General features: G+C 40.7%; 1 pseudogene; it reads left to right on the top strand.

Moving 5' to 3' along the window:
- Positions 1–913: 913 nt before the first annotated feature.
- Positions 914–9,220, top strand: LOC145643325 (cytochrome P450 2K1-like; annotated as a pseudogene).
- Positions 9,221–9,897: the final 677 nt, after the last annotated feature.

Raw genomic sequence — 9,897 nt, 5'->3', positions numbered from 1 at the left:
AGTAACAGTATAATATGTGTACTCTGGCTATGAAGACAAGCCTATTTTTTGCATATTAGTAGGTTAGCTAATGTTTCATAAATTGTTACTGATTAAAAAACAGCTTATAAAAGGAAAGGGTTAAGGTAGTAAAATGACAAGAAGGCTACAAAATAATTGTTTTACAACAATGGCTAAGTAATGCCTCGCTGTAAATGTCTCCTTTTACATCTGCCTCATCTAGGAAATGATGCAATTGTTCATGATAGTCACAGATACATGACTCACATGGTAGAAATATTTACAAAGTGGAAGTGATATTAATTAAACACTGGAATAGTTTTCATAATGTTCATTTTTCTACTTTTTACAATAATGTTTGCATGGAACGTAGGTGTGAGCTAACAGTAGCTAGTTTACGGAGAAGATAGCTAGCTAGTTGGTATATAGCATTTTTTACAACAGCTATTGTCACAAATATAGTGTTATGATCACCTCAATAAATTGGCAATCAAAAATGATAAGATTACTTGGGGCACCTGTAAGGTGCGGCGGCCCGAGTGCCGTAGGGCGAGGGGCAGGATGCACAGACTCTACCGACTGGGACGAACATTTATTAACAAACGACACAATGGCACGCTTATCACAAACAAGGAACATGAAATGGTTAAAGTTAAACAAACACGATACACAAGAATACATCTAACAAACACATTACATTCAGACATTACGCCAACAATAACCAACATCCTGCACACTTTAACACGCTTTTATATACATTAAGGTGCAGGTGTATATACGAGGTGCAGGTGTGGTTACAGACAAGACAGTCCTCCCACTGCACATGGCGGGTCGAACCACGTGAATCGCGGGAGGCGAGCGTTCCGTGACAGAACCCCCTCCCAAGGGGCGCGGATCCCGACGCATCCGTCCAATGAACGTGAACCTCCAGGTACCGTGTACACGTACACACAAACACAGCATGGCAGTGCCCGGCGCCCAGGCGGGCCAGGTGCCGCCAGCAAGAGAGACCTCGCGGGGAGAGAGAGAAAGGCAGCTTCCCTGCCTCTCTCGGGGCAGTCCGGTACACTCCACCACACGTTGCGCCTGTAAACACAAAAGGCGCAAACAGAAACACACAATAGCACCAACACACAAACACAAGGCGCTGTGACGTGGCGCCCGCCGTCCCCGCAGGCTCCTTGACGTGTCCGAGGCCTCAGCGGACACGCGGGGGTGCACGTCCGCCCCGGTTCCAGACATCCCTAAACGGTCCTCCTCTTTCCCGCCGCTCTAAGAGCGTCCCAGAGGCGGGTTGCCTCTGAGGCTTTGGGCAGACCTTTCCAGTTTCGCTGGCGAGTCAGCTGAGGAGAAGGGTCTTGGGAGATCCCGCTGGCTCCACGCAACCGCCCTCTTTCTGGTGGTTGTGGTGCCCCTCGGTCCTCCCTGGCCCGGGCTCAACCGCCTGAGGCCCCCCCCAAGAAATTCCTGGGGCTGTTCCCCTCTACCTCCGGAGAAGACGCAGACAACGGTCCTCTCCCCAATATCCTGGGATCCAGGCAGAGGTGCAGAGGATGTTCATGCACCCCCCGCTAGGAATTACTTTTTTTGTCGAGGGAGAGTGCGTGCTGTAGCGGTTGGTTATTCTGTAACGTGTGCTGTAACATAGTCAATGTTCACTGTATTAGTGTTCACCGTATGTGTTTAATGTTAATCGTTTCTTGTTTGTATCAGTCGTGAGTGATTCTTGTGAGTGCCGTTAGTGTTTCATGTTAAATGTGAATAAATGTTCGTCCCAGTCGGAGGAGTCTGTGCGTCCTGCCGCTCCCCCTACGGCACTCGGGCCACCGCACGTTACCGCACCACTCTGATTAGCAGGGAAAATTAATGAATTAATTATTATTTAAGGACTATGTTAAATCAGTCTTGACTCATAAAGTCACAAGTTCAACAATGTGATTATTACTTCTGAAACCCTAACTAAATAAATAAATATGGCAGTGTCTTTACTTAAAATTCAAAAAAATCCATCAACCCATTGTATAGAGTACATTGTATTAACAGAAAACTTTTTATCCATCCAATTTGTGTTTGCAGATGTCAAAACAATATGGATCCATATTCACTGTGTATTTTGGTCCAAAGAAAGTAGTTGTCCTGACAGGATATCAAACTGTCAAACAAGCACTGGTGAATCATGCAGAAGAATTTGGAGACAAGAGACATCAGTCCCATATTCTATGACTTCAGCCAAGGATTCAGAAAACCTTATTCAGCCAATTTAGATGATGGAATGTGTGTGTGAGTTGATCATGGTACTATTTAAATTTTAATTAGGTAAATTATTTGTTTTTCATTCATTATTTATTTACTTTTTTGTTTTGATTTTTTTCAGAATAGATGGTGACTAGACTTCAGAAGAGTCCTAATAAGGAGCCTCCTGCTATTGAATATATTAGCCCAGGGTAATCTGTAGATAAACTACACCCTGTATGTTAATAGTGACTATGTGGAAATGTTCAAGTAGTGGTGTGCTGCCAAGAACTAATACTAAGGACTAACTGTTTCACATCCTGTTTAAGAGCCTTATAGGAGGGTAGAAACTGTTCATCAGCACAGAATGAGGTAGACTTCAGGAAACTAACTAGGAAGTAACAGAGACAATGACAGCAACAGCAACACCAAATCTAAACACAACTGGCAAACCAAAATAACCGACAAACTGGAAAGCAAAACAGGGCTTAAATAACCAAGACTGATGAAGATCCAGATAAACATTACCAGACACGGGTGAACATAATTACAGCTGGGGATACAGGCTCGGGGGTGGAACAGAACGAAACCAAAACAAGAGCTTGACAAAACCGAGCCAAGTATACCAGGGACAGAAACCAAACCAAGCACGTAAATATGTCGCCGTGGGAACTGCGATGCCTGTGACACACAGTGAGCAGGCTGTGTGCTGGGTGGCTACTGTCTAGCTGCATCATTTTCATTTTCCTCAAGCAGCAGGACTGATGGCTATCCTGTAAGGCTGGAGGTTTGTGGCCTATGATGGATTCTGCAGTCCTCACTACTCTCTGGAGGACCTTCAGTCACTTGCAGTGCAGCTGCAGTACCAGACAGTGATGCAACCTGTGGGTTTGCTCTCTGTTTTAGATCTATAAAAGGTGGTGAAAATGTCAGGTGGCAGGCCAAACCTCCTGAACCTTCACAGAAAGAAGAGGTGCTGTTGGGCTGATCTCACCAGTGTGTTGGTGTGGTTGAACCAGGTGAGGTCATCTGTGAGGTGTATACCGAAAAACTCAACCGACTCTTTCCCTTTGGGATACGTTGATGTATAGGCGAGAGTGACCACCCAAATGCAGCTTCCTGTAGTCCACAATCATCTCCTTCATTTTACTGACATTGAGCTGGAGGATGTTATCGTAGCAACACTTTGATAGAGCACTAACCTTGTCTCTGTAGGTTGACTTGTCTCCCCTTGTGATGAGGCCTAGGATGGTTGTGCTATCAGCAAACTTGAAGATGATGTTAGATGTGTGTTTGGCTACACAGTCATGTGTAAATGGGGAGTACAGGAGGGGGCTGAGCACACAACCCTGTGGAGCCCCTGTGCTCAGAGTCAGTGTTGAAGAGAAGCTGTTTTCTACTTTCCCCACCTTGGGTCTGCATATCAGGTAGTCCAGTATCCAATTGTGGACCAGGTACCTTGCGTGGGTTAACTGCCTTAAAGGATCTGACCTCCTCAGACACAAAGCTCTCCTGATCTACTGGGAGTTTTGCAGCAAGGGGGATGTTTTCCTCAAACCGAGCATAATGAGCATTTAGCTTCTCTGCAAGTGAGGAGGTCAACCCCCCTATCACAGTACCAACTTCCTTTGTAGTCAGTGATCATGCAAAGTCTATTCCACATATGTCTGAGAATTCATTGATGTTAGTGCCAGCTGTGTCACAAAATATCCACCAGTCTGTGGTTTCAAAGCAGTCCTGAAGTGTGAAGGTGGCCTCTGCACTCCATTGATAGACTGATCAGAAAACCTTTTTTCCTGTTTGAGTTTTGTCTGTATGCAGGCAGGATAAGGATGGAGGTGTGATCAGATTTTCCAAAAGAAGGGCAGGGGAGGTGTTTATATCCTGAAGGAGAAGTCACCCAGAGTGACACCAACAAGGGAAACATTAATAAAACAAGATTCATGGTGAAAGAGCATGACTAAAGTGTAAGAGAAGAATTAGGAGAAAAGGGGAAACCGTTGTGAAACAGCCAGAGGGAAGCCAGGCCAGCAATGTTCTTCATAAAAGGCCATTTTCTGAAGACAATTATTATTTTATGTTATTTTCCTTATTAATCATGGTTATAATTTGGTTTTGCACTGGAATAGATCATAAGCAGTTTCCCAATGTGTGTTTCATCATGAATACCTGTTTTATATAAATATTGTAAAAACATGCAGTTGTCTCACAGTTAAGATGAAAAACCATTCTGCATTTTGTGTTTACATTTACATTTATGGCATTTCGCTGACATTTAGCTGTTTAACAACAAAGGTTTAATGATTTCTGTTTATGATCAAGGAATTCTGTTTTCTAATGGTGAGAACTGGAAAGAGATGAGGCGCTTTGCCCTTAGCACCCTGCAGGACTTTGGGCAGGGCAAGAGAGGGAGTGAAGAGAGAATCATAGAAGAGATGTGGAATTTGAGGGAAGTGGTGGAGAACTTTAAGGGTAAGAGACATAAGTATATATTTTCTATTTTACTCTTACCAGAAGTAACTATTTTTTGTAGTTGAGCCAAAAATGTAATTATCCAAATTATCCATAATGTAATTATCCATTTATCCAAAATGTAATATATGGGAACATTTAACATCCTGTTATTGGTTATTGTATAAATGCCTCAAATATCACCTCAGCCATTGTATATGGAAGCAGGTTTGAATACAGTGATCCTCGGTTCCAAAACATGGTAAACCGAAGCAATGAGAATATCAGGATCACTGGTTCAGCTTCTATACAGGTACCCTGCTATGTTTTTGAATAAGCAAGAGACACAAAGATAGGATGATGTATGGATAAATGTAGGAGGCACATAACAAAATGTTAATCTGTGTGTTTGTAGCTTTACAATATGTTCCCCTGGCTTCGGCTCTGGCTAAAGGACTGGAAAATTATCATGGCAAACTGTGAAAAAACTCTGAAGGATATAATGCAGCTTGTGCACAGCCTCCAGGAGACCCTGAACCCTCAGGAGTGCAGAGGCTTTATTGACTGTTTTCTAGCATGCAAACAAAACGTGGTATGTCCTTCTTGTGCTGTATACAGAAATGCTTAATGTGTCAAGTTTTATCTTGTACATAGTGCATATACAACCACTCATATTTTGGAGTATCCATATGACCTCTGTAGTGGTATGAACTCCTAATTTATAATTCTGCACTCATCAAATTTGTTATAGTTATAGTAAATTAATGGGGCACCATCGCATATGGAAATATTTTAATCAGTCTCAACTGGAAGTCGCAAGTTGTCTAACTCGTGATCATCCACCACAGGTTAGAAATGCCACCAGTGAAGCCACAAACTTAACAGCTAATGGAACGTTGAACTAATCAGCAATCGCATAGTGTATAATACATTGAAGAATAGAGGGAATAAAGAGAGAAACCAGATAAAACAAATGAGAATATTTGTTTAGAAAACAAAAGTAATCTACAGGACTAACTAGAAGACGACTCAATCTGACCTTTAATCAATAGGCAACTTAAGTTAATTTATATAGCACTTTTCATATACTGTGGCAATTCAAAGTGCTTCAGTAGCACTATCTGGCTGCCAAATGGTGAAACAGAAAACTCTCGTTTGCATCTCAGTGGGAGATTTTGAGTTTGATCAACAATCGATAGGATGTTTAGCAACTAATCACCAATTCTAAAGGAATTAATGTATTGATTCATATAGGTAATATCATTTTTAAAAACAGACAGGATAAATGAGAATAAAGGTCATACAGGGATCCCTAATAACTGACAGCATTACCTAGAGAACTACTAGATGTGAAGTTTAATTGCTAGTACTACAGTAAGTGGAAGCAGTAGTGGAAAGACTAACAAAATTAACATGTTTTGCTTAATTGACTATACTTGCACAAGGAGCTCTATGAGTGTGGGAAGCCTGATTGTCACACTGTGTAAAGGAATTCCCTGTTCGCTATGTCACAAGAATGACAACATCAAAGTTGGCTTTCAAAAGGCCGTTATCACTTCTTATTATGGGGCATTTGGACAGTTCCAGCAGCCTGGAACATTGTCCATGTGTGCGTGATGCTCTGTGTGGGACAAAAACAAGCACACAAAAATCACACAATTCACAATACAGATAGGGGCAATATTCATGGGAGACAGGAATGTCTTTCCCTTGCTCCAAAGCAAGTTCAGTCATGAACTGTCAAACACCTGTTTCAAGCTTGGTATACACCTCTTTAACTGGTGTTTAAACATTGATAATAGCAGTATTTATACACATTGCGTTTACAATTGGCAGAGTGTCCTTGATTGACTCTCTTAATTCAGTGGAAAGTTAAATGTAACACTGTTCAGATTGCAGAAAATAAAATTAAAAATAACACAAATGTACGATGAATGTGAAGACCCACTGTGCTGCAAATGAAACGTGATGCAAATTCAAAAAACGCATGCAACTTCAGAAACCCTGCAAATAACAGCTACAACACGACGGACATGTTTCTGAGGACACGGAGAGGGAATGGACTCCTATGAGACCAGTGGTGACCGAGTAGCTAATGAAAAATATTTATATTTGTGATTACCATGGTTATATCGTTTGTTATGGATTATGTTGATACAGAATGAACAACTGATCTATTCATGCTCAGCAGTTTTGCATATTTAATTCTGCTAGGTTGTAATGCAGCTTTAAAGAACGCTGATGAAAAAAAAAATCCCATTTAACGCGACTATGTTTCTGGCTTAATACGTAGTTAGTTAGCTAGCTAGCTAGCTACCTTCAGAGTGTGTTACTAATTTACAGGATACACTATGTTTTTGTTCAGGTTTGATAGTTTAACTGGTCTGCTACAGTGACCATCTTGTCAATTGTCTTATTCTTACTAGTTAATCTCAAGTGTGTTGTTTTTACATACATACAAAATATGGTTTGAAATCAATAACGCTCTAAAAGTAGGTATATGGACAGAAACCTAGTTGTATTCGACAGAATCTCTTTAGGCTGAACTGGAGTTTAAAATAGTAACACACTCTGAATGCATCTAGCTAGTTATTAACTGGCAGGATCAGGTTTATATTTCTGTTAGTTGGGATTTTGTTTTATCAGTGTTCTTTAAGGCTGCATTCTTTACAACCAAACATGTGCAAGAATGCAAAGCACAAATAGGCCAATTGTTCATTCTGTACCACCAGTGACAAAACTTTGGAAATCACAAATATAAATTACTTTTCACTGGCTGTTTGGTTGAATAACCCCTTTTTGTGTCCCCCTGAAACAACACTTTCATTGTGTTGTGACTGGATTTGTAGCATTTCTGAAGTTGCATGTGTTTTTTGAATTTGCACTGCATTTCTGAAATGTAGCATATGTTGTCATTTTGAATAAAATGTTTTTGGAATTTGTATAACATTCATGAATTTGCATTGCATTTCTGAAATGTAGCACATGTGTTTTGATGAATGTGTTTAATGTAGTTGCAGCATGTTGGGTCTTCCTGGCCACCATACAAATGAACATGGATGAAACAATGGCTTAAGTTGGCAAGCATAAATGGAACCTTATGATTTTAAGCTTCTTTATAGGTTTTAGCACAGCAAAACTGGTTCCTTAAAAATATAAATAAAATGGGACTTCTTAAGAAAACCTTTTCATGCTTGTTGAATTGGTTCACTGTTAGGCCAGCTGATTAGGCTTGGTATGGAAAAAGCCAGTGGTTTGATGGTTTTCAAACATCTCTCTATATGATCCCTGGTATTACTCAGTTGTACTCTGATGGAAGAAAGTGGTCTCTTATGTTGGCTGACTAATTGATCCCTTCTGATTATTGGTTAGGAGGCTGGAAAAAAGAACTCATTGTTCCATGCACAGAATCTCCTTCAAACTGTTTCCAACCTGTTTGCTGCTGGTACTGAGACAACCAGCACAACGCTCCACTGGGGCATTCTGCTTAATGGCCAAGTACCCCCACATACAAGGTAAGAATTCCAACTGCAATGTGAATATCCAGTGTCCAAGACATTTCTCCAATGAGGAAGACAAAGAGGTGCTTGATGGTGTTTGAGGGTTTACCATGGTTGCTTCTTGTATTTGTTTATATTGTAATATTGAAAGAGTTGATTGCTTTTGTCTTCTTAAAAACACGAGACAATATCTTCTGTTGTGCTCCAGATCAGGTACAACAGGAGATTGACAGGGTGGTTGGAGGCCGCCAGCCAGTGCTGGATGACCACAAGAACCTGCCTTACACAGATGCAGTCATCCATGAGACACAGAGACTGGCAGACATAGTACCCATGAGTCTCCCTCACACCACTACCTGTGATATTAACTTCCAAGGCTTCTTCATCAAGAAGGTCAGGCTGTTAGATTAACTGAGAAGAGTCTAAAAGCAATACAACAAAAGCATGCATAGGATAAAATTATTAAATGTACGTAGGAGACTGAGAGCTGAAACTGGCTGGTTTATAAATATAACAAAGACATGACAAAATGGCTGCGTAAATTTAAATTTTGCACTGTTGTCATACCAGAGAAAGCTGTCACTAGCTTCCTGCTTAAGCTAAAACTGTGATTCTTTCCAGGGAACCTGTGTATTTGCTCTTTTGACATCCGTGTTGAAGGATGAGAATGAGTGGGAGAGCCCTTACACTTTTAATCCAGGACACTTCCTCGATGAGTAGGGACACTTCATTAAGAGAGATGCCTTCATGCCCTTCTGTGGAGGTGCACTGAAATCATTTTCTGTCATTGATCTGGTGCTCCAGATTTCATGTTGTACTTTAAATGTCTGTCTGTGTGTCTGTTAAGGGCGTAGGGTGTGTCTGGGAGAGAGTCTGGCCAGGATGGAGCTGTTCCTCTTCTTCGCCACTCTTCTGCAGCACTTTCGTTTCACTCCTCCACCTGGCGTGTCTGAGGAACAGTTGGACCTCATGCCAGCTGTGGGCTTCACGTTGACCCCTCTCCCCATAAGCTCAGCGCAGTAAACTACTTGGCATAATCCATTCACTTTTAACATGTAAGGGTAGTATTTACATTCAAGGTTGGAATAATATTGGCAAAATACTATTTAAAAATTCACAGGCACTGGTGCAACCTGGATTTCAAAGTTCATCACACGTGACCAACACATTCACATGTAACTCACTTATCTGCCCCAACACTTGGCACCTAAAATTAAACCCTCATCATTCATATTGCTGAGTAACATTCAGTTTTATAATAAATGTATGATTTCTTATATGTGAATGAACCTTAATAATTTACAGTAAATATTAACAGTGCTTTTAGTTTTTCATGCCAAGTCAAGTTCATAGTCATCCCTCAGTATAATTCGTATATACATTATTACAAATGTTTCATCTGACAGTAGTGTGACACATATGAACAACATGGGAAGTCTGCCTCTGTTTTGCCATAATCTTCAAATAAAGTCTAATATTTCTACTGCACAAGGTATGATGCATTTCACTGTAAACACTCTCATCATCTGGAAACATTTGATAGAAATTGTTGCATCTTGTCCTCCCTAAGATGATCAAGTTTTTTGTTAGTGGATTGAAATAGTAGCAATGTATGTTTTAAATTTGTCAAAATACCTTTAACCAGGGCACCATGCTAAATGTAGGGAAATATGTTAATTATAATTGAAGTGTAATTACTTTAAAAAAAGCTTTA

Source organism: Electrophorus electricus, unplaced genomic scaffold (genome assembly GCF_041902795.1).
Source record: "Electrophorus electricus isolate QZ-2024a unplaced genomic scaffold, ASM4190279v1 Scaffold85, whole genome shotgun sequence".
NCBI lineage: Eukaryota > Metazoa > Chordata > Actinopteri > Gymnotiformes > Gymnotidae > Electrophorus > Electrophorus electricus.
The sequence above is the reverse complement of the archived record's forward strand: the minus strand, read 5'-3'. Positions and strand labels throughout refer to the sequence as shown.